General features: G+C 45.3%; 1 long non-coding RNA gene across 1 annotated transcript; it reads left to right on the top strand.

Moving 5' to 3' along the window:
* Positions 1 to 1477: 1477 nt before the first annotated feature.
* Positions 1478 to 19370, top strand: LOC138404856 (uncharacterized). The gene is made up of 3 exons (XR_011238618.1): positions 1478 to 1737; positions 6253 to 8800; positions 17995 to 19370. It is a non-coding gene; the product is annotated as an uncharacterized lncRNA (long non-coding RNA).
* Positions 19371 to 24412: the final 5042 nt, after the last annotated feature.

Below are 24412 nucleotides of genomic sequence, written 5' to 3'. Positions count from 1 at the left end.
AAAACAAAAACTGAAAAATCCTCCAACAAACATGCAGGTTACAAAAGAAAAAGGACACACACACACACACACACACACACACACACATTGTGCATGTAGCTCGTAGCTCTCAGTCTCACGGACACACAGGGAGTTCCAACCTTCTCATTGATTCTTGCTCACTGACTGTCCCACCGGCCTTGTCCTTTAAAACACGGCCGTTAGGATATTCACTGGCGTGTGTGACTCCGTGTGTGTGTGTGTGTGTGTGTGTGTGTTACTTTCTCACATCACCTGCATGGCTGAACTCGGAGCACTAACGGAGAGCCATGATTTCTGTTACCCAGGATGCTCTGCTGGGGGAGAGAGTGTTAGTGTGGACTCTGCTTTGCTCAGCGGTTGAAGGAGTCGGAGCGACGGAGGCGTCGGTCGTCTTCCTGTGTAGTTAAACATCTGTTCAGTAACGCTGGTCGTTACCTCCCTCTGAGTGATGACGTCATTATAACCTCGATATTCAAACTTTATGGATCGTTGCACTTTCAGTTCATGAGTTAGAATCACGATCTGTCGTTTGTCCTCCTGGTAATGTGATAAATAAACTGAAACTGAAGAAACATGTTATCCACGACTTTACCTGTTTTATCGTTTCATTATTAAAGCAGATAGCTGGCGTAGCTACATTCGTCGTCCATGTGACCTTTGCCTTGAGCGTTGTAGTGCAGCGTTTCCTCCAGAGCCTCCTCCATCTCTCTTCCTCTTTCCTTCTCGCTCTCATCTCTCACGCCTCCTTCTTCACCTCCTCCTCCTCTCTCGGCTTTCACCTGCCCCGGCTCCCTGCTCTTCTCCTCCACCTGTAACCCCAGGAGGATGTTTCATGCTGGCCATGCTGGTTTTCACGTGCCATTGGCTCTGCCATGTTACAGTTCTGTCTGCCGCCTCCTGCATCATTTAACAGTAACCTCCCACAGCGGTGCGGCAGACAGGTAGAAGAAGAGGAGGTGGAGGCGGAGGAGGAGATGGACGGGGTGAAGTGGGGCTGAGGGAATGAAGACAAGATGAAGAAAATAACAGAAGTAGAAAAAGCTACAGAAATGAGAAGTTTTAGAGATGAGGGATGAGCTGAGAAACATGAGGGTGAAGTAAAAATCAATTCTTCTCAACACACACACAATACCATGTCTCCTCCAAAATAAAACGTCTCTGTCCTTGTAGGTCACCCTGTTATAAAGGCAGATTAAGTCATTTTCACCTTACTTTGTGTCACTAACTGTGAATTAAACCATTAACACATTTAAAGTCTTCCAGTCACAGTAAACGTTTGGATTCCAGTGAGGTCGATTGAGTTGTTGGTTCTTCTGTTGATTTCTGTGGAGATTCCATGCGTCACATTTCAGTTTCGCTCTCGCCTCTCGCTCTTCGCTGCTCATCACTTAAATGTTTCAGGAAACGACGGGGCGCGCTTTATTAATTCATCCAGCTTTTAAGCTTTTGGGGTGGTTTCCTCACTCCCCAACTGGCCACCAGGGGCTCGGTGTGGGTGTTTCCTGGTCGTGATGGAGTCGTATATCTTTATTCTTATATTATGTATCTCGCTCACACCTCCACCGCCCAGAGGAGGGTAAGTTATCCAGGCAGCCGGCCTTTAAGTATTTATCCAGCCTCCCTCAACATCGCTCTATCTGCAGCGTGAACATAATTTCATAAGAGAAGCTGGCGGATTAGCGGACAGATGAAGAGAAGCAGGAGGTTCATATATGTGTAAGTATTAAATTTGCATGCTGTGTATGCTTTTATAAATGTTAATACACACCACCCTGCTCTTAAAGGAAGGATAATGCTGCTGATACAGAGCAAACACACTGAATAAAATCAAATAATAACACAATAATTAAAGATGACAGCAGAGGAAGACTGAAAATATCATGTCTCAGTTATAAAGCGTATACGAGCCTTCCAGTGTGGAAGTGGTGGCAGCGTCGGTTCTTGTCAATAAATTATTTACAGCAGAATTTAATTTTCTCAGCTGCAGATTTTTATTCACATGAATGTTTCCCACTCGTCGAGATTTGTGTAAAAAACTAGTAACAGAACAACAATTTTACTCAAACACCTGAGAATGGTGTCAAAGAGTTCAACTTCAACACCAATAAGGAATCAATCAGAAAACCTCCACGTCAGCGAAGTTAAAGATCAAATCAGAAGCGAAACGGACGGAAATAACACCGAGAAGTTAAAAAGGAAAGACAGGAAAACAGGAAGAGAGGACATGGAGCGGCGGAGGAGAGCGATGAAAGTGAAAAGATGGAGAAAGGAGAGACTGAGGGTTGTGCCACACCTGGTCAGAAAAGCACTCTGCACCCAGAACCAGGTTAATGGGTGGGTGGATGGGTGGGGGGGTGAGATGGAGGAGAGAGGGTGGGGAAGGTTGTTTTTGAGCGAAGCTTAAGAGTAAAGTAAAGCGAAGGAGGAGGAGGAGGAGGTAAGGAGGGGTAAATGGAAGGGAAGGAGGGAGGTGTATTTTTTTCTGGATCTCCCTCGATCTGTCCCCTCTTCTCCTCCTCTTCCTCCTCCTCCTCCTCCTCCTCCTCCTCCTCCTCCACCTCGCCTGTTTTAATCTGACTAAATAGGATAACCTGCTCTTCATAAAAAATGGATGCCACTTCATTTGGCGGGACCCACCGGCAGGACCCCTGGAGGCCTCGACCAGCCGAGAGCGGGGGCCCGCGACTACAGCGCTGGCCAAAATCACTGGCCGTAATTAATTACCCCCTCACCACTCCGCCCCACTCCCGCTCACCCTCACCCCGCCGCCACCGCCGCACCATCCCTCGGCATCTGCACACCACAACCAAACACCAAGCGCCCAGAGTCAGGAATCAAATCTGGTTAAAAAAAAGAGGGTGAGACAGCAAACAGAGAGAAAGAAGGAAAGAAACATAGACAGAGAGAGAGAGAGAGAGAGTGGAAAGGGGGAGGAAGAAATGATGTGAGGCGGGAGGGGGGAGTGGGGCTGATGCTTGCTTGGCAATGCAAGCAGCTTTTTATCCAATCACGTGGGAGAGTTTGTCAAGCAGGAGATTGCAGTCTGAAATATTAATGTGGCCCTCGTCCTCCGCCTCCCCCCTCCTCCCCCCTCCCAAGACCAAGTGAGCCAGCTCCTGGAAGGGACACTCGTCCGTCAATATTTCATGAGCCGGGCCCCGGCCCAGACACAGGCAGGCGCTGCCGGGCCGCCTGCCCCTTTAACGCTACACGCATCAGCCATCCCTGGCTTTAATGTAGCCAGCGGAGGTGGAGGGGGGGGTGGTGGTTAAAAAGTGCGGGTGAGAGAAGTGGGAGGTGAGGGGGTATCTCGGTGGTCTTGGTCCAGAATAGCCTCCTGAAAATGAAGAGGAGTTGAGGTAAAGACATGATGAAGACGGGAGTCTCGTGGTGGATAAACTCCCTTAAAGCATGTCAGAGTCTTATGGGGGGTGAGGAGGGGGACAGAGGTGAGGAGGGCGGGTGAGGGGGGAGGCGAATGATCTCTTCTCAGGGTGTAAACTCCTCAGACCTTCTCCGAGCCCAACACTCGCCGCTCTGCTGACAGAATAAATGATGTGAGGAGGGACGGGTGAGGTTTCACAGAATGTTCTTCCTGGTGAACACATGATGCAGCTGACGCTGCAGGTTTCTGATCCACCGGTTATTTCTGAGCAGGGAGGGAAGTTTCAGCCCAGAGGCCTCGGAGGACGAGGAATCACATCGGGGGAAGAAGTTTGAGCCGATCAGACGGCGAACGACCTCTTTCATCTTCCTGTAGAAAGAACTAATGTAAGACTCTTCAGATGATGTGTCCCATCGGCTGTTGGTCAAGTGAGAGACAGACACGGACGAGGACACGGCAGATATTTTCAGCCTCTCGTCCACATGCAAACATTTCAGTTACTAAAACTGAGATTTTTACAAACGTGTTCCAGAGATTTTCAACAACAACAACGGAGACCATACTTTTTTTCTCTCCGTCTGTTTCACACTGCTCGGTCTAATGGCAGGTTAGCAGCCACATGTAGCATCGCTGCTCCACATCAGACGTGTGTCTCAGGCCGCGTCCTGTCAGAGGCTGCTCTCATGCAGATTTAGATGTTTGTCTATTTCCCGGTGATCGTCTTCATATTTCAGTCTGAAGACACTGAAGGTGGAGGATGTCTCCTGGTCTTAAAAGACTCTCTATCATTTGACCTCCAGAGTGTACTGTGTGTTGAGCCTCTTCCAGAAGGTGTGTGTGTGTGTGTGTGTGTGTGTGAGGACAATGAGGCCCCTGAAAGCCCGTCGGAGCCCTGGTCTCCTGACCTGTGACCCCCCCCGGAGCTCTCAGTGTGTCCTGACGCCTCAATAATTGATGTGAGGGAGAGGGACGTCCCGCCTTGGGAACAAGTCTCTTACCTGCACACACACACACACAGACACACTCAGCTCCCCGTCCTCCCCCTCACACACACTCATACACTCCTCACGACACGTTCACACACACGCAGCCTTATTGATTTTGTTAACTGAGCCGATGCCGCGGACACACGGGCTGAGTGGCAGAGTTTAGGAGGAGAAGTAAACACATCCTCTCACGTCTTTGACCGTCTGTCAATCAGCGAGGCCTCGTCCCTTCGTCCCTGTTTCAGAAACGTGCGGGCTTCGGCCGCAGCCTCTTCGTATTCGCTCTGTCACACGTCTCACTTCAGAGCTGCTCTGTGTGACCGCAGCAGCTGAGCAGCTTGTTCAGAGGAAACCTGACGTACGTCAAAGCCAAACTGACTCTAGAGACTCGGACTTATTCCAAGTGAAGAGAAACTCTGGTACGTTCAAGTGGAGTGAAACGATGAACTGTGGATTTTCCGCTCTACTCACTCTGATGCCATTTCTCCTCGATTCCAGAGCATCCAGAGAAGTGATCAGCACCCGATCGAATCTCAGATGAATAACAACATAATGCACATTTCACTCTTCTCTTCACTGTAGCTCTAAGTTATTGCAAGTGGTCTTCTGCAGACCTACTTATCTTCACACACACACACACACACACATGCACAGTCTGATAGTAAACACACACTCTCACACACACCAGATCTTTGCCACCTTCTCCCTGCCGCCTCGTGCTCTGCCCCAGGTGTCCTCTGCTCCGGTCTTTGCCGTCTTTTGTCCGTTAAGTACCAGTTTACAATATTGATGAGGCCTGGAGGTCCGACCAGCAACAGGACATACAGTCTGGGGGGGGGGGGGCTTACACAGTAAATGTGTTAGAGTGGTTTGTGTATTTAAAGACTGGACGTGTTGGGGGTTATGATGTGTGTGTACTCATGTGTGATGTGGACTTTTACAGGTCACAAGTAGCAGGACGCTGACACAGTTTGACTCCAGAACACACTGAATTTCAAATAAAGGAGTGACTGTGATGTTCATTTGTGATTGTTCGACCCAGAAGGAACAATGGCCTCTGTTCATTGGTCCCTCAGGTTCAGAACATAACAGACAAATTAAACTCCAAACTTCCAACAATTAAAACTTGTGTTGTTTCTGTTAAACCACAATTTTCAGACGTGCCGTTCTGTTTTATTAAAAAACCTGTTTCTAATAGAACATGGTGTCTGCCGTCGATCTAGATCACAATGATTAATAATACAACCTTCAGCTAACTTAAACCTAACCCTCAGTTTAGTCTAACGTTACCTCACTGTGACCTCACTGTGACCTCACTGTGACCTCAGAACACGTCTTCACTTTGAATTTGAATTATTTACATTACGTGGACCTGCTTTTTGTCCTTATAAGGAAGACGAGTCCCGTTAATGTGATGATGTAAACATGAGGTATACCTGGAAACACACACACACACACACACACACACACACACACACACACACACACCATTGACTCACCTGTGGTTGTAGATGGTTCTCCAGGTTACTGGCGTCACCCTGGCTTCTACTAAGCAGAAAGTCGTTGGTTCGATCCCCGGCTCATCAAAGTGTTGGTCTAAAGGAATGAGCATAAAAGATGTGTGATAAGAAAAGGAGCAACATAAAGAAGCATGTGGTCTGAAGAACTCTGAGATACTTCTAGACAGAAGTGTTAGAAAACACAGAGAACAGACGGTTTCCTCTACAGTTGAATGGACGAGAGGAAGTTGAGTCTGTGACGCAGCTGATTGGACGTTAAGACGACCTGAGGGTCTTCCATGAAGCCGTCATCCTCACTAACCCTCTGCACCTCTCTGCTCCTCTGTTCGAATTCATCCAGGATCACGAGATGAGACGAATTAAACATCAGCGCGGCCTCTCAGCGTGCGAGCCGTCATACGCCACGGCGCCGCAGCCAAAGCCTTTCATCGCCCGAGGTCAAAGACACAATTCATGAACGTCCGCGGAGCAAAGACATCGGATTAAAGGCTTCTCTCTTAATGTAGAATCTGCTGTATAGAATATCCTCCTGTTGTTTTCTTTTTATCAGTTGGAAATAACTTTGCAGATTAAAAGATGGAGGATTTTTCAGTCTCTCTCCTGAAGTGTTTATTCAATAAAGTTCCTGTTTCCTGTTCCTTCTGAGACAGTGGCTGAAAAGAGGAGCTGCAGCAAAGAACAGTGTGAGGACGGTGATGTGTTGTATGAACATCAAACCTCTGAATATGAGCAGGGTCTGTCCCGTGTGTCTTTGTGCTCAGAGATTGAAGCTGATTCCACCGGTGTGTTCACCGTCAGCCGAGAGAAACCAGAATAACTACAACCTCTTAGATCACGTTTCCAAATGTGGATTTCCTCCAATCTTCTGAACGCGAAAGCAAAGTTTTGGCTCAGGTGTTATATCAGCCATTCGATTGTACTTCCAGTAATCTGAAGAGCAACGGTGAGTGACTGACAACACCTCACATCCCGTGTGTGTGTGTGTGTGTGTGTGTGTGTGTGTGTGTGTGTGTGTGTGTGCGGAGAAGGCGACGGACATTTTCTGACAGATGAAGTGTGAAATTGAAATGTTTTCCATTCAGAGTTTGTGTGTGTGTCACTGACCTTGTCTTGATGTGTGAGCGTTCGTCTTCTCAAAATTCAGATTTGTATCTAAACTTGTGAATATTCTGATGAGTCGTGAACGAAGGACGGTGTGGCCTTCAAGTGTCGTCAGTCAGGGAGCGAACAGTCAGTGTGACTGCTGGTGTTTGTGAGTTGAACCTTAAAGAAAGTGTCTGCGATCTTTAGTTCTGCTTTTGCTTTAGTATTTAAATATACACACATTTTTATGCAAGATTAGCTTTAAACATCTCATTGTATCTCATATATTTAAATTCCAGAGCCCTTTTTACTTAAAGCCAAGTTTTATCTTATTTTTGATTAACAATATTATATTGCTGTATTATTTTGTATATTGATGTCTTAGGTCAGTGCTGTTAATATATGATAACCTTTATAAACCTACGTTGGGTTTAACGGAGTTTAATTTCTACTTTTAAGTGAGACAGACATGAGGTGCTGTGATCCCGAGTGAAACGGAGGAGCAGGTTTCTCTTTCTCTGACAAACCACTCGACAGTTTGACTCGTTCCACTCGACCGTTCATCAACTATTTAGAATATGACTCCACCGGTGATGTCACTCCTCAGCCTCTGACCCGTCCTGCTGCTGTTCAGCTCACATGACGTCACACTCGTGTGTCATTGCCATGAAGGAGTCTGATGTCGTCATGGCTGAGGGGAAGTTTCTGGAAAGAACAGGGCGGCATGAATATTTTAAAAGTGTGTAAAATATTTCTCCTGTTTTATTTCACATGTAGTTAATAATAAAAATCATTTGGACAGATGTCTCAGTTTCTTCATATTTTATTGAAATGATCATCTGCTGTCAGGACACCAAACAACCGTCACCCTCACACCACCGCTGAGGTTAATGCTTGTGTACTTCTCGTGTTAGCATGAGTCAAAGAGCAGGAAAAATGATGAGTCATGATAAACTTCAGTCAGTGTGACGTCCTGCTGGTTTCAGTTTGTTCAGACAAATCTTAAATATGAGTTTTTTTCAGCCATGAACAAAAATGTTTTCAGTGAAATTACTTTTAAATTGTGAAATTTCTTCTACAAATTCAATTTCCAGCTGCTCTGGAAAAAGCATCAAACAACGAGAATGAATTAAGTAATGATTGAGCAGAAGTGGAGGGGAGTGTCCCAGGAGCAGGAAACAGGAACAAGTCAGGAAGTAACTTAGAACAGGAAATGATGAAAACAAATCGATTTCATTCAGCTCCACAAAACGTCCTGAACAGGAGCAGATCATGAAAGATGATCTCAAATTCAAAATGTCCAGCGTTTATAAAACGAGCGGTTCATGGAAATCCTGACGTGAAGTTCAAAATGAATCATCTATAACTCAGCTTCCTCCAAAAGCCAAATTTAAGTTACTGAAAGAGATGAATGTTGAAGTCACCCTCCGCTGCAGCAGACGACTGCGACATCGGATCATTTAAGAGTTTCCACGCGGGCATTCGCTGGATTTCTACACTCCAAAAACAAACGCTGTAAATGTAACATGGCTGCTCCAGCTTTGGGTCGGGGAATCACTATGGGTAACGTATCAAATATTTACAGTCGGGCGCTGGCTAGCGGTGACATACACGGCATGAATTTAACATGGCCGCGGCGCAGACAAAAAGCGGGACTGTGAGCGGCACACTTCCTGGAGCGAGCGGGCTCGGAGAGGCAGAGGTCTGAGAAACAACAGATATAAAAGAGAGGAGCGGCCCGCGCTGCCGCCATTTGATCTCTGCTGCTGTGCTTTTAGCAGGAAGTCGGGCAGGGGGCTGTGACGGTGAGTTGTAGTGTTGCATGTGAGCGCGCGCATGTGTGTGTGTGTGTGTGCGGCCACTTGCATGCGACCACGTCTGTGCATGTGTGTGTTAATGCAGCTCCTTGCACGCATGCATTTTATTCCTAGTGTGTGTGCAGCACTTGCATGTGTGTGTGAGTGTGTGTTTTTGCCTTAAATTACGGCTGCTGTTTGTTGAGTGGTCCACTGGAGCGCACAGTGACAGATGATGTAAATTATTAATTGCAGTCTTTCCTGTAGCTGAGTGTGGTGGGCCTTGTCCTCCTTCTTTCCCTCGCTCATTCTCTTTGTCTCTCTCCACAACATTTCTTTCTCTTTTCTGGATCTTTGGTCTTTCTCTCAAACGTCAGCCTCATTTCTCAGCCAACTCACCGCTGCTCCCATTTATATCTCCCCCTTTTTTCCCCTCCCTCGTTCGCGGCCCACACGTCCACATCTTCTTCTCGCCTCGTTTATAACGTCAGTGAACATTTTCCGAAGGAGTTTATGTCTCTAAATCTTAATTTCAAGTCTTCTTCGATAGAGCTGATGCTCATTTTGTAAATAAAGCACCGTATGCATCGGTGGCGTGGATACCACAGTGTGATTGACAGCTAGTACCGTCCAATGGGTGCCGGTGACAGGTGTAGGTGGGCGTGTGAGGCCCAAAAACCTGCGAGACTTTGATATAAGGATGATTTCAAGTTACAGTAATAAAAGACTGACCTGCACAACTCAGGACTTTAAAAAGATTCTAAACAAAATGTCTGTGCCGTCGTGTTCATGTGTCAGCAGCTGCCTCCGTCATGTGTCTGAGGGGGAAGTGATGCAGCAGAGATGGATGTGACTCATCCTAAAATGGGAGAGTGACTTTACTTTGAACATTAACCAACGACACACTGAAGCTTTACACGTCTCATTCAACGCCTCAGCTGCCAGCTCAGGGTGCATCACGCACCTCGCACATCCACAGGATGCGTCTGAGTGCCACAACGTGTTTGTTCCCCTACCTGCAAATGGCCTCCACACACACACACACACACACACACACACACACAACCCTGTCTGGACCATCAGGAGTGTGTGTTGGTGTGTAGTCATCGTGTGTTTTTCAGGAGGTGCCAACACACCTGCTGACGCCACGAGCAGGATGATGGATAAAAGAAAAAAAAACCTTCACTCACTGCAAAAAACGTTACGACTCATGAATATTTCACTCCTCCGTGTCTCGACATGGACATCTCCCAGCATGCACTGGGCGTTTCTCACAATGTCCCCAAAGAGAAAAGTGTCTTTTATCAGCTCCTCTAATTACAACATTCAGATTTTTATATCTTTTACACCAAAGTGTTGTTTTTTCTGCTCTTCTGCAGATTACTCAAATCCGACTTTGTTATCGGTATGTTATTACCCAGAATGCTTTGGCTCAGGCCGCCACGTGTGACTTTGTGATAAACACACTCAAACTATGAATGAGAAGTAGAAGGAGAAAGATGGATCTCTTGTGAATTAAAATTTGTATTAGCAGTGAGAGAAGATTATGTTATTATTTGTAGATACCAACATCCTAAATGAAAGTGTTGATAGTATAGTATAATATATATATATATTATATATAAAGTATAATAAAGTATAAACCGTTGTAAATCTTGTGATCTTACGTCGTCAGTCGTGCTCAGTTTCAAAGTAACACTCTGTTGTGCTATCATGCGTTTTTATTATCTATTTTTTATCATTTCTCCACTTCCCAAATCAAAAATTTATCCTCCCATCCATCCTCTCTGTCTGACTTTGACCTGAGGAGGGGGTGGGGGGGTCAGTAGAGGTTCGGGGGGGGGGGCAGGTGAAGAAGGCACCTCTGTTCTTTATGCCCCCCCCCCCCCCATGGTGCTGCTGGGTGGCAGGAGGGGGGAAGCACCTCGTCCTGGGTGCTGGTTTCCTGTTTAGTTTTTTATGAGGCCACTCAGCCGGGTGGCTTCACCCTTCTGCTGCCCCTCAGCTCCTCGTTTCCCTCTGCTACTGATTTCTGTTTCCTGTACCGACTTCAAACCGCTCCGTCTCCTTCGGGAGGAAGCAGCAGTTATGTGACAGGTGCAAAATATAAGTAACGTTCATCTGGTGCTGAGATAGTCTGCACAACTAAACCTCCTCTAACCTCTACATCTACTGTCAGAGACTCTGCACCATATATCACACGCGTACGTTTCTTTACCCACGGTGTTACACAACAGACACACAAGCCTCATCCATCACAATAGCAAATGAAGATTAGTTGGAGAAAACAAAGATCCAAGGTTTCACTGTGGTTCCTCAAACTGAATCATCCACGAGGACGAGTCATTGATTTTACATCCTGAAGAAGAGCCGACAGCAGATCGGTGCTGGAGTCTCTGAACGTTTCTCTGTGTATTTCTATATAAACTGGAACTTTAATTCTGTCCCGACTCTGATTTGACCCAGAGGAGCATTTCCTGATTTGGCTGCAGATCAACTTTTAAAAAGTCTCTTTAAAATATAAATAAGCACCTCATGATCCTTTAAAACTAACTGACCCACCTGTAGTTTTACTTTCTGCACTGGACTTGATCGTTCAACGAACTTGGCATTTCGTACGACAGGATGCGGCCGAACTGTATGTTTGTGGGTGATTGTGCAGAAAGTGTAAAGGTAACTGAGACAAAATGGACAAAATGCACATCGGCCTCATGTTGTAACAGGACACTTCTGGCTCTTATACATTATGACCAGGGTTTTCTGTCTTTGGATTTTAAGGAATGATTCGTTTTTTTCTGACATTGTCGTCTTTTGTATTTCTTGATCAGAAACTTGAAAATGGAGCAGTAATGACCGTGTATAGGGTTTATTCATAATCCCTGACATTTACTCAGCAAACCAAGCCGGCCCCACGTAGACTGACAGCCCCTGGCGGATTAAACAGCCATTAAGCCACAGCCAATCACGAACCCCTGGCTGGCGAATCCCAGCCATGCCTCACCAGAAGAAGGCAGGCTCCTCGCATGATTTTCCACAGCGATGTTAAAGTACAAAGTGGCAGTTAAGTATTAGATTTATTAAGAAAACAGAATGAGTTCAGACCTCCGTCAATACCCAACGATCCCTATAGCACATTGAACTGCCTTCGTCTGAAACTTGAGGTGCTTTCAAAAACACATTGCGCATAAGTCCGCCTCCGCCCATAACCCCCTTACATAGTTCACATAACAGTGAAACATATTGAGAACAACTGCTTAGTGCCTAGAATCTTTAGAATCTTGAATCTAAGAATATTGGGTGATCAAAGGCGTGCCCATTAAGGGAGATCTCAGCATCAGATGTTTCACCATCTCAAGATTAAAGGCAATTGGTACTTCAAAGCAGGGTTTACTGTTTATCTAGAGCCTGTGGTAGAGAACTCAGTCACTCTGTGTATTACCTTTGGTTCGTTCAGACGCATCGTGTGATATCACTTCACTGCAATCTACAACAGAGATCTTTATCAGCTATAACAAGGTATCTTCATCTCATAGCACCATGCCCAAGAAAGGAACCCGACCCAAAAGGAAAGCGTTTAGAGCCCCTCTCCTTCAGGACCCTTCAAATTGTCCTGAATCAGAAGCTCCACCTGACGACGTGATCAAGCAGGAAGCAGAGAAAGAAGGACAGGAAATCAGTCAGAAGAAGGGTGATTGCATAAATGGCCCTGAGCAGTTTTGGTTGGCCGAGGAGAAGCAGTCCACTTCTGATGGTGTGATCACCACAAAGGGGAAAGGAAAGAAGGGAAGAAAGATGAACAATCATCTGAAGGCTGAGAACACTGATGGTCCTGAACAGTTTCTGGTGACCAGGGAGGTCTCCATTACAGAGATCTCGAGCCCAAAGGAGCAGCAGGAGGAGGAGGATCTGTCCGAGAGGCTCGTGCAGGCCACAAGTGAACTGCAGAAGAAAGAGGAAGAAAACCTCTCTCAACTCGAGGATGAAAAGAAGGACCTGGAAGAGGAAAGGAGAGAAATGGAGGAGGAGGAGAAGGTACTCAGTGAGCACAGGAAAAGACTAGATGAGCAAAAGATAGAGTTGGATGAGGAGAGGAAAGAAATGGAGGAGGAAAAGAAAAAGCTCAGTGAGATCAAGAAAGAACTCAACAAACAACGGAAAGAGTTGGATGAGGAGAGGAAAGAAATGGAGGAGGAAAAGAAAAAGCTCAGTGAGATCAAGAAAGAACTCAACAAACAACGGAAAGAGTTGGATGAGGAGAGGAAAGAAATGGAGGAGGAAAAGAAAAAGCTGAGTGAGATCAAGAACGAACTCAACAAACAACGGAAAGAGTTGGATGAGGAGAGGAAAAGAATGGAGGAGGAGGAGAAGCAACTCAATGACTGTAAGGTACAACGAGAGGAGCAAAAGAAAGAGCTGGAAGAGGAAAGGAGAGAAATGTTCAAGAAGGAGGAGGAGGTACTCAATGAGCAAAAGAAAGAACTCAACGCACAACAGATAGAGTTGGATGAGAAGAGGAAAGAAATGGAGGAGGAGGAGAAGCAACTCATGGAGCAAAAGAGAGAACTCAACAAACAACAGATAGAGTTGGATGAGGAGAGGAAAGAAATGGAGGAGGAGAAAAAGAAGAAGAAGGAGACGAAGAAGAGAAGTCTTTGGAGTTGGATTAAAAAGAAATTATTTCCTTGTTTCTCAAGATAAGCATCAGTAGCTCCCTACACCTCTCCACCTTAATACCTCCCTCCTGTCTCTCACCCTCTCCCCTCTCACCTTCCCTTTATCACCCCCCCCCCCCCCCCCCCCTCCCTACACCCCTACCCCTCATAATCCTCTTTCCCTCTCAAAAAAGAAAATGTATATCAGTGGATATTACGTAACAGTAAAGGAGAAGTTCGTTTTTGTTCGTCCGGCCAGAAGCGAATGCTGTTTGGGGGCGTGGCATGGAAAGGTTTGGGAACCCCTGCTCTAGAGGACTTTGGCAATTAAACGTGATAATCTTCATGGCGGTGGAAGTTAAACAGAGCTGCTGCTTTAGATTCTTTTTTTAAAGTTGTATCTGATAAAGCGACAGTTATGTGGTGCAACCTCCTATGACCTGAACCTGGATTGGTGGGACCACGTTGTCTGTGGAACAGTTTTATCATTAAAACATTGAAAAATGTATTGAAAAATAAACTTTACAACTGGAGATCGTCTGTGTCAATTAAGGGCTGTAACACATGCACCCACACACACACAGATCGGTGCTGGAGTCTCTGAACGTTTCTCTGTGTATTTCTATATAAACTGGAACTTTAATTCTGTCACGACTCTGATTTGACCCAGAGGAGCATTTCCTGATTTGGCTGCAGATCAACTTTTAAAAAGTCTCTTTAAAATATAAATAAGCACCTCATGATCCTTTAAAACTAACTGACCCACCTGTAGTTTTACTTTCTGCACTGGACTTGATCGTTCAACGAACTTGACATTTCGTACGACAGGATGCGGCCGAACTGTATGTTTGTGGGTGATTGTGCAGAAAGTGTAAAGGTAACTGAGACAAAATGGACAAAATGCACATCGGCCTCATGTTGTAACAGGACACTTCTGGCTCTTACACATTATGACCAGGGTTTTCTGTCTTTGGATTTTAAGGAATGATTCGTTTTTTTCTGACATTGTCGTCTTTTGTATTTCTTGATCAGAAACTTGAAAATGGAGCAGTAATGACCGTGTATAGGCTTTATTCATAATCCCCGACATTTACTCAGCAAACCAAGCCGGCCCCACGTAGACTGACAGCCCCTGGCGGATTAAACAGCCATTAAGCCACAGCCAATCACGAACCCCTGGCTGGCGAATCCCAGCCATGCCTCACCAGAAGAAGGCAGGCTCCTCGCATGATTTTCCACAACGATGTTAAAGTACACAGTGGCAGTTAAGTATTAGATTTATTAAGAAAACAGAATGACTTCATACCTCCGTCAATACCCAACGATCCCTTTAGCACATTGAACTGCTTTCGTCTGAAACTTGAGGTGCTTTCAAAAACACATTGCGCATAAGTCCACCTCCGCCCATAACCCCCTTACATAGGTCACATAACAGTGAAACATATTGAGAACAACTGCTTAGTGCCTAGAATCTTTAGAATCTTGAATCTAAGAATATTGGGCGATCAAAGGCGTGCCCATTAAGGGAGATCTCAGCATCAAATGTTTCACCATCTCAAGATTAAAGGCAATTGGTACTTCAAAGCAGGGTTTACTGTTTATCTAGAGCCTGTGGTAGAGAACTCAGTCACTCTGTGTATTACCTTTGGTTCGTTCAGACGCATCGTGTGATATCACTTCACTGCAATCTACAACAGAGATCTTTATCAGCTATAACAAGGTATCTTCATCTCACAGCACCATGCCCAAGAAAGGAACCCGACCAAAAAGGAAAGCGTTTAGAGCCCCTCTCCTTCAGGACCCTTCAAATTGTCCTGAATCAGAAGCTCCACCTGACGACATGATCAAGCAGGAAGCAGAGAAAGAAGGACAGGAAATCAGTCAGAAGAAGGGTGATTGCATAAATGGCCCTGAGCAGTTTTGGTTGGCCGAGGAGAAGCAGTCCACTTCTGATGGTGTGATCACCACAAAGGGGAAAGGAAAGAAGGGAAGAAAGATGAACAATCATCTGAAGGCTGAGAACACTGATGGTCCTGAACAGTTTCTGGTGACCAGGGAGGTCTCCATTACAGAGATCTCGAGCCCAAAGGAGCAGCAGGAGGAGGAGGATCTGTCCGAGAGGCTCGTGCAGGCCACAAGTGAACTGCAGAAGAAAGAGGAAGAAAACCTCTCTCAACTCGAGGATGAAAAGAAGGACCTGGAAGAGGAAAGGAGAGAAATGGAGGAGGAGGAGAAGGTACTCAGTGAGCACAGGAAAAGACTAGATGAGCAAAAGATAGAGTTGGATGAGGAGAGGAAAGAAATGGAGGAGGAAAAGAAAAAGCTCAGTGAGATCAAGAAAGAACTCAACAAACAACAAAAAGAGTTGGATGAGGAGAGGAAAGAAATGGAGGAGGAGGAGAAGCAACTCAATGACTGTAAGGTAAAACGAGAGGAGCAAAAGAAAGAGCTGGAAGAGGAAAGGAGAGAAATGTTCAAGAAGGAGGAGGAGGTACTCAGTGAGCACAGGAAACAACTAGATGAGCAACAGATAGAGTTGGATGAGGAGAGGAAAGAAATGGAGGAGGAGGAGAAGCAACTCAATGACTGTAAGGTAAAACGAGAGGAGCAAAAGAAAGAGCTGGAAGAGGAAAGGAGAGAAATGTTCAAGAAGGAGGAGGAGGTACTCAGTGAGCACAGGAAACAACTAGATGAGCAACAGATAGAGTTGGATGAGGAGAGGAAAGAAATGGAGGAGGAAAAGAAAAAGCTCAGTGAGATCAAGAAAGAACTCAACAAACAACGGAAAGAGTTGGATGAGGAGAGGAAAGAAATGGAGGAGGAAAAGAAAAAGCTCAGTGAGATCAAGAACGAACTCAACAAACAACGGAAAGAGTTGGATGAGGAGAGGAAAAGAATGGAGGAGGAGGAGAAGCAACTCAATGACTGTAAGGTACAACGAGAGGAGCAAAAGAAAGAGCTGGAAGAGGAAAGGAGAGAAATGTTCAAGAAGGAGGAGGAGGTACTCATGGAGCAAAAAAAAGAACTCAACGCACAACAGATAGAGTTGGATGAGAAGAGGAAAGAAATGGAGGAGAAGGAGAAGCAACTCATGGAGCAAAAGAGAGAACTCAACAAACAACAGATAAAGTTGGGGGAGGAGAGGAAAGCAATGGAGGAGGAGAAAAAGAAGAAGAAGGAGACGAAGAAGAGAAGTCTTTGGAGTTGGATTAAAAAGAAATTATTTCCTTGTTTCTCAAGATAAGCATCAGTAGCTCCCTACACCTCTCCACCTTAATACCTCCCTCCTGTCTCTCACCCCCCCCCCACCCCCTCCCTATACCCCTACCCCTCATAATCCTCTTTCCCTCTCAAAAAAGAAAATGTATATCAGTGGATATTACGTAACAGTAAAGGAGAAGTTCGTTCTTGTTTGTCTGGCCAGAAGCGAATGCTGTTTGGGGGCGTGGCATGGAAAGGTTTGGGAACCCCTGCTCTAGAGGACTTTGGCAATTAAACGTGATAATCTTCATGGCGGTGGAAGTTAAACAGAGCTGCTGCTTTAGATTCTTTTTTTTAAAGTTGTATCTGATAAAGCGACAGTTATGTGGTGCAACCTCCTATGACCTGAACCTGGATTGGTTGGACCATGTTGTCTGTGGAACAGTTTTATCATTAAAACATTGAAAAATGTATTGAAAAATAAACTTTACAACTGGAGATCGTCTGTGTCAATTAAGGGCTGTAACACACACACACACACACACACACACACACACACACACTATCATGCTCTTGCACACGGACATGAGCACACACACACAACACACTGATACTCTGGAACAGGCAGAGAGACGAGCAGAGAGTCTATTGATTTCTGGATGAACATCGATCACATGCACAATTAATTGTTCTTTGAGGCGTAGCGGCTCCGATCATCATCCAACTTCAGGTGCAGATCAATACAGACGAGAGACGAGAGGTGGAGGAGAAAATAAAACATCGCTTTACAATCGGAGAAGAAGAACCAGGTTATATGAACTGAGAATAACCCTGAGGTGAAAGAGGCGCTACGATCCTTTACTTTAAATTCATGTAAACTGAATTATGAGTAAAAGTCCTTCTTGTGCTTTAATGTTGATGATTAAAAGATTTGTTAAATCTACTGTCCATCATTTTATTTGTGTCGATGAAATTAAATTTGGAAGAAAAAGGCTGTGTTCAATGAGTTGAAACTTCATGTAACTGAACAATACTCATTTTCTGCATCTTGTGCAATCCTTCATCCTTTTCAGTTTACTTTGCATATATTGTTATATTTTCTTTTCTATCAATTTCTTTATTTCCTATTTTAACAATGTCCTTTGGAAATAATTGGTACTAATAAAGATTTATCTTATCTTACTCCAACTATACTGCTTTCCACAATCTAACACACTTTTGAAAAAATACAGTCTGGAGCTCTTTGTAAACTACAGAGTACACAAAGATGTTTTCAACACGTAGTCGTGTCACATTACTCTAAATTAAACTCAACCATCATTGTTCATGTGTGCTCTCTGTTTTCTCCAGGCTCCGCCCCCCCCCCTGCTCCTCAGGTGTGATCACTCACCTCATCAGGAGCTGGAGTTTAAAACCCCAGGAGGAGCTGCTCCTTGGTTCCTTCTCTTCTGTCTGTGCTCACGTGCTGTTTGACCTGAGCTCTTCATGTGGTTCCAGTTTGTTCTCGGAGGCTTTACGCAGTTTGTCCACGATTGTTTCTTGTAAATTAAATCTCAGTTATTCTGAGTAACATCGTTTCTTGTTGCCTGGTTTGAGCTTTGATATTTTACTTCCTGCGTCTCTTGAGCTTCACAGGAACCTAAAAGTCAGACATATAATTATTTACACCTGTTGTTATTTCTACTGTGACTTGATCAAAGTTTCCATGCTCTGTTCATTCACTAACCCGTACTTCACACACGATGTATAGTGACATCAGAAAAAGAAAAGAAAACTTTCGGACACACTCTTTAGTGTTGACAAACAACAGGCTGGTAAAAAAAACACAGTAAATTTAAATCTTTATTTTACTTTTGTGTAAAAATGTCATTGACTGATCGTCTTCAAATGTAGAAATAAACGTGTTTGCGTTCTGATGCTCATCTCTTATTTACATTCATACGACAGGTTGCGCTCTCTCCTCTCGTCTCTCCGCCGCAATGCATGATGGTATATATTGCTCAATTAGGGACCATCGGTTGTTCCCTACTCTTCACGATGAATAGTGTGAAACAACCAGTTCACTATACAGCAACAATCGAAAATGGCAAATTCCCCTCAATAGTGTAATATATTGTTTTCTGTCTCGTTGAAGAATACGTCAGTTTTGGTAGAAATACTTTTACAATATATTTCTTTAGATTCTCTTGTTATGAAAACACTGTTTATGGAAGAATCCTCTTGTAGTGTTTTGTGTGTCAGTGTACACACACTGCTCAGTGTGTGTGTGGTAGTGCACTGTACCTCCATGCATAATGCCTTCCAGAGGAGGATGTTTTGTGTGACTTGTTTTTGTCTGTGTGTGTTCATGTGAACGAGCATGACTCCTCTCGTGTGTGAGTGTTGTGTGTCGTTGCCTCAGTATTAACTTGCGTCGCTAAACTGTGTTGTATTGATTAGTTAGCGCACTGCCTTCTCTCCCTACTCCAGCTAAATGGGAAATTAAAGCTAACTGTCACACAATTCTGCTCTGAAACTCCATCAATAATTTAGCTTCACCCAACCCCTGGTCGACTGTGGTTCTCACACACACACACACACAAACAGCAGCTGAAGAAAACTGATAATAATCCACAGACAAGTAAAAACAAGACTTTTACAAAATAAAATGCTTGAAATGGTTTTGTTCCCTCAGGGTTGATGCACTTAGTGTAAGTTCACAGCTACATAGACAATCACTGTCTGTATCTGTTGAATATGTCACGAACACAAATATCTTTGATTGTTAATGCAGGACCTGAAGATTCATGGCTTCATACTCTAGTGTCCTGTCTTTTGGTTGAGTACATACCCTGAGGAAATACTGTTTTCATACCAGAAACTTCATGTACTAGCTCGGCTGCAGATACACAGCAGACACGCTGCAGATCCGTGGTGTAGCCGTCACACGCCGCGGTGGCCCGGATGTAAAGACGTAGATATACATGTTTTTCAGCCACGTGTTTGCCAACGATATGCATTTTGAGTTCATCGTTCACATCGCTGTGTACCACACTTGTTATTGGAAAACTCCACTAGAGGGCGCACCACAGAACATTTTAGATGTCGTGAATAAAAACATCTGGGAGGTTTGAGGCCCTTCAACGCTGCAGCTCCACAACCGCTGCACCAGATGGACTCGGTGCACTTGAGGCAGAAACATGTAGTTAGAGGTGAGAACATCTCCAGCCACTCTGCTGCTCAGCCACCATTAGAAGTTATGTAGAAGTTTAGGTTGAGCTCATCGATGACTCTGATCAGAGGATTATTTTATCAGACGAGCGCGGCCGCTCTCTGCCTCCTCCTGAGCAGGTAACAACAAAACTGTGAGAGGAAAAATCAAAAGACGACTTTAATGCAGCCTTCAGGGCAAAAGAGATCAGTGCAGCAGAGAGAGTAATTCAAATACTGCCAGAAGTGATATTTCAAATGTAGCCAGAATGATGCAGTGGCCGATGGCAAGGCCAGAGATCTTGGGCTGATGCTTATTTTCAGCTCGTGGCTTGAATGGCTACTTACTAACCCAGAGACCGCAGCACCAACAATGAAGAGAGAGAGAGACGGAGAAAAGAAGAAGCCAAATCCCCCCCCCCCTCTCCACTCGCTAAGCAAAAGAAAAAAACAAATCTCCAATGACTTTCTGTGAAATTCAAATTCTCCCCTCAGCCAATCTCACCAGGGAGCGACAGAGGAACGGATGATGGAGGGAAGAGCGGCTGAATGATTGGATGATGAAGGGATGACAAAGAAAAACATGGCCGGGACGATGTGGGTGGTGATGATGATGTCGACGAGAGACGCGATGGATGCTTACAAATCATCTATGAAAGAGGAGAGGAACTGAGAGAGGAGGAGAGAGGAGGAGGAGGAGGGAGGAAGTAAAGTATAAGTGAGCGCGAGACGTGAGTGAGGAGGACGGCGAGCGAGGGGATTGGGTAAAACAGAGCGAGAGGACGGCAAAGTCCTAATAATCATCTCTTCAACTTATCTCCCTCTCACAACAAATCTCTCTCCTCTTTCTCCCCCTCCATCCTCCTCCTCCTCCTCTCTCGCTCCATCTCCATCTCTCTCCCTCCACCAGGCTTCCAGCTTCAGAGGCGAAGCTCCATCTGATCAATAATGGATGCTGCTGTCTCCTACACTGCTGGAGAAGGGCCGGTACATTAGGTAATGCAGGGGCTACATTTAACTGGATGGGCTTGTTAATGCGTCCCGCTGGGGAAACACCCTCCCTACGCCATCCCCTCTCCCTATTCCCCCCGTCCTCGCAAGGAACACACACACTAGGACACGCAAACAGACACACACTTGCACACGCTAACTCACCCATCCACCCACCCCGCCTGCGCCCTCACCCGCTAATGCAACTTTTTTCCAGAGGAGGAGGAAGACGAGGAGGAAGGTGGCGCTGATCTTAACATTTGGATCCATTTTTTGTGAAAAGATTTTATGATCTTCCTCTTCATCCTGTTTATAAATACTACCGCAAAGCATGATGGGTCGTGACATGATGGGACAATACATGTCAACCTGGTGGTGGCGCTACAGGCAAAGTAAGAGGCTCACCAAAGTGGTCATAAGAGTCACCCAGACTGTAAATAAAGATGGACGACATGAGAGCACCACAAAGTCAGGTCATCTTGATCGCCCCCTGGTGGGGCATAAACCCTGCCTCCTCCATGTTACCAGATGGGACATGGGCCAAACTAAAAGGGAAACGTCAGATACATGTTAAAGATGGTTTCTGTCGTTGTAGATGTCACACTGATGTTAGTTTGGTTTGAATTTGTTAATTGATGATATTGAAACTCACGATTGGTCGAGCGTGTGTGAAACACCAAGAACATCAACCTCATGTCAAAACTATTCATCCTCTGGGAAGCATGAATATCTTAATCCTAAATCTGCCTCCAACCAGCAACTCACTGTTTCCCATCAGCGGATCCCTTCCTGCCTGAGGGCGCTCCTCCCTCCGCCTCCCTCCGCCTCCCTCCGCCTCATTGTCGTCCACTCATTCCACAAACATCACTGAACTGTTTCCCAGTTTTTACTGATTTATTCGAAAGAGAAGCTGCCACTTCCTGGAGACTCGAGTCCTTCAGGTGGATTCAAGGTGACCGAGCAGTTTGTGATTCAGCTGAATACGACAGGTGTATTTCCACATTCAAATCTCTCCATGTGCAGATTTATGCCAAAGGTCTCGGGCTCCTCCACATCTTCTCATCCCTCTCCTCTATTTGAAAGGCCCCCGCTGGCCCCTCTCACTCCCCCGTAGCCCCACATGAAAACTATGATTGGTCCTCTGTGGGAATTTTAAAGGGCCCTCAATTAGGCGTCCATTGGAAGAGCCCGGTCGTCCCCACTCTGCATGCGGCCCTCGGCTGGGGTCCTGAACCCGAGCTCCGTTCGGCTCTCTTCAGCGCGGCTGCTGGACTCGCCCGGCGACACGCACCGTATGCAAAAGAGAAGAGGAGGACGAGGAAGAAACGAGAACGAGAGACTGTTTGAATACATCTGCATGTGAGAGGGAGACGGAGAATAAGAAACGTTTAGAAGAAAGTGAAGCGGATCCATGAAGTCAAGTTGGACCAGAACTATTATTGATGATTTGATTATAACGAAAACCTTAAACAAAGAAACGTTTACATCTTTGTTTGATTTGAGGTGTTTTTCTAAATTGAATTTGGTGAAACATTTATATAAAAACATTTTCACAAAGAACTTCAGAAACTTCACAGACATTTTAATTCAGTCATGTGACAACGTGGTTCATGAGGTGATTTTTAAAAAGAATCAGCAGATTCAGTTTCTAAGATTCTGTTTTTAAAATGTCGATTCTCCTTCAAATGAACCTAAATTACATTATACACGTTTGTTTTGGAGATTAATTCGTTTTTTTTTTGTCATGATGCTAAAATCCTGATTGACGTTTCAGCGCTCGAGGCAACTTGAAGTTTTTCATTCAAGTTAGGAAAAGAACAGTTTTGGTGAAATGCAGCAGAAGCAAAACACAACTGGGAATATTTAACAATATTTAACTGAAACCACCATCTTTCCTTTAACTTGAGTGTTGTAGAGGCCGAACTCTTTCGATATGAAGCGTGTGGGACAGAACGAGTACTGTATAGTGACGAGACGGAGAGAAGCCGCCCGGTGGCTGGCTGCAGTATGTCATGCACCTAGCATCCTCCATGTTAACAGATGGGACATGGACCAAAGTAAAAAAAGTTCTTATCCCACTGATGTTTGTTCACCTCGTCATGTTTCTAAGTTTGGTGTCAATTCATTAATTAATCCGTGGTCTCCCCTCGTGGTGATGAAGTATAAGTTTTCATGTAGGAAGCAGAGTGGGTGGAAAATATCCAGAACTAAAAGATAAATAAACTGTTTTTTTTATTTTTTATAATAAATTAAAAAAATTCTTCAATCTGATATTTACTTTTCAAACCAAAAATATTTTCAAAGACTCGAAGACAACCGAGGTGACAGAACGAACTGACGGACAAGAAGAAGGGACGTCCGACAGACAAGCAAGAGAAGGAGAGAGAGGGTGAGGGTGAGGGAGAGGGTGAGGAGGAGATTTAAAGTGCCCCCCCCCCCCCCCCCTTCATTTGGTGCTTAATGACTCCTGATGGTCGAGAGGGAGGGGGAGGAGGAGGAGGTGAGGGGTGAGGAGGGGCGGCAGGTGTGACTGTCATAACCAATATCTGACACACACCTCACACACACACACACACACCTTAACTTCATCTGGCCTCTTTTTCATCATGGCCACCCATCCTCCCTCCTTTCCTCCCTCACCTCTCCTCCTGCTTGTCATCTCTCACCCCACTTCTCTTTTTCCCTGTCCCCACACCACTTGTCCTGCCTCTCTCCTTCTTCCCCCCTCGTTGGTAACCTCCCTCCATCCTTCATCCGACCCGCTCGCCTCCTCCTCTTCTTTCATCCTCATCCTTCCATCCTCTTCCCGTCCTCCCCTCCCTCTGTTGCTCTTTCACCCTCTCCACACTTGTCGTCCCGATTATGCAGATGAGTGTTTGTGGCGGGGCCCTAAAAAGCAGATTAGGGCGAGGGAGCCTCTTGATTGTGACATGGCTATTCCACAGAGGCCAGCAGGAGGGCGGCATTAGCACATGCGTGTGCTTGTGTATGTGCGTGTGTGCGTGTGTGTGTGTGTGTGTGTGTTGATGTGTGTGTGATTCAGTGGAGACATCCCCTGTGCTTTCCCTCATTCCTTACATGGCGCTGACGTCGTCTCCATAAAGAGTCTGTGTTGCATGCATGGGTCGTGTGTGTGTGTGTGTGTGTGTGTGTGTGTGTGTGTGTGTGTGTGTGTGTGTCTCAACATGTGAAAGGCCCGGAGATGGAGAGTGCCACTTAGAGAAAGCCCATATGTGTGTGTGTGTGAGTGTTGGACACTGTATATGGCACTGTACCACCAGCACACACACACACACACACACACACACACACTGTATATCCCATATGTTACAGACCGCCCCCTGCCATAAATGGAACACACTTAAGCCACATTTAATATCCAGCATCGGCCGTCATGAAAAAACAATTCAAGAAAAAGGAACTCTGTTTTCTTCTAAAACTCAACCATGAGTCGTTTAAATTAAAACTAGATTATTTATGTTAGTGTCAGAGAACAAAAGGTTTGATGGACTTTAATTCTAAATGTCTTCATGAAAATATAAAACTTGCATGTCCACCTCTTGTCTTCATGAATCCAGTGAAATGTCCA

Source organism: Paralichthys olivaceus, chromosome 15 (genome assembly GCF_024713975.1).
Source record: "Paralichthys olivaceus isolate ysfri-2021 chromosome 15, ASM2471397v2, whole genome shotgun sequence".
Taxonomy (NCBI): Eukaryota; Metazoa; Chordata; class Actinopteri; order Pleuronectiformes; family Paralichthyidae; genus Paralichthys; species Paralichthys olivaceus.
The sequence above is the reverse complement of the archived record's forward strand: the minus strand, read 5'-3'. Positions and strand labels throughout refer to the sequence as shown.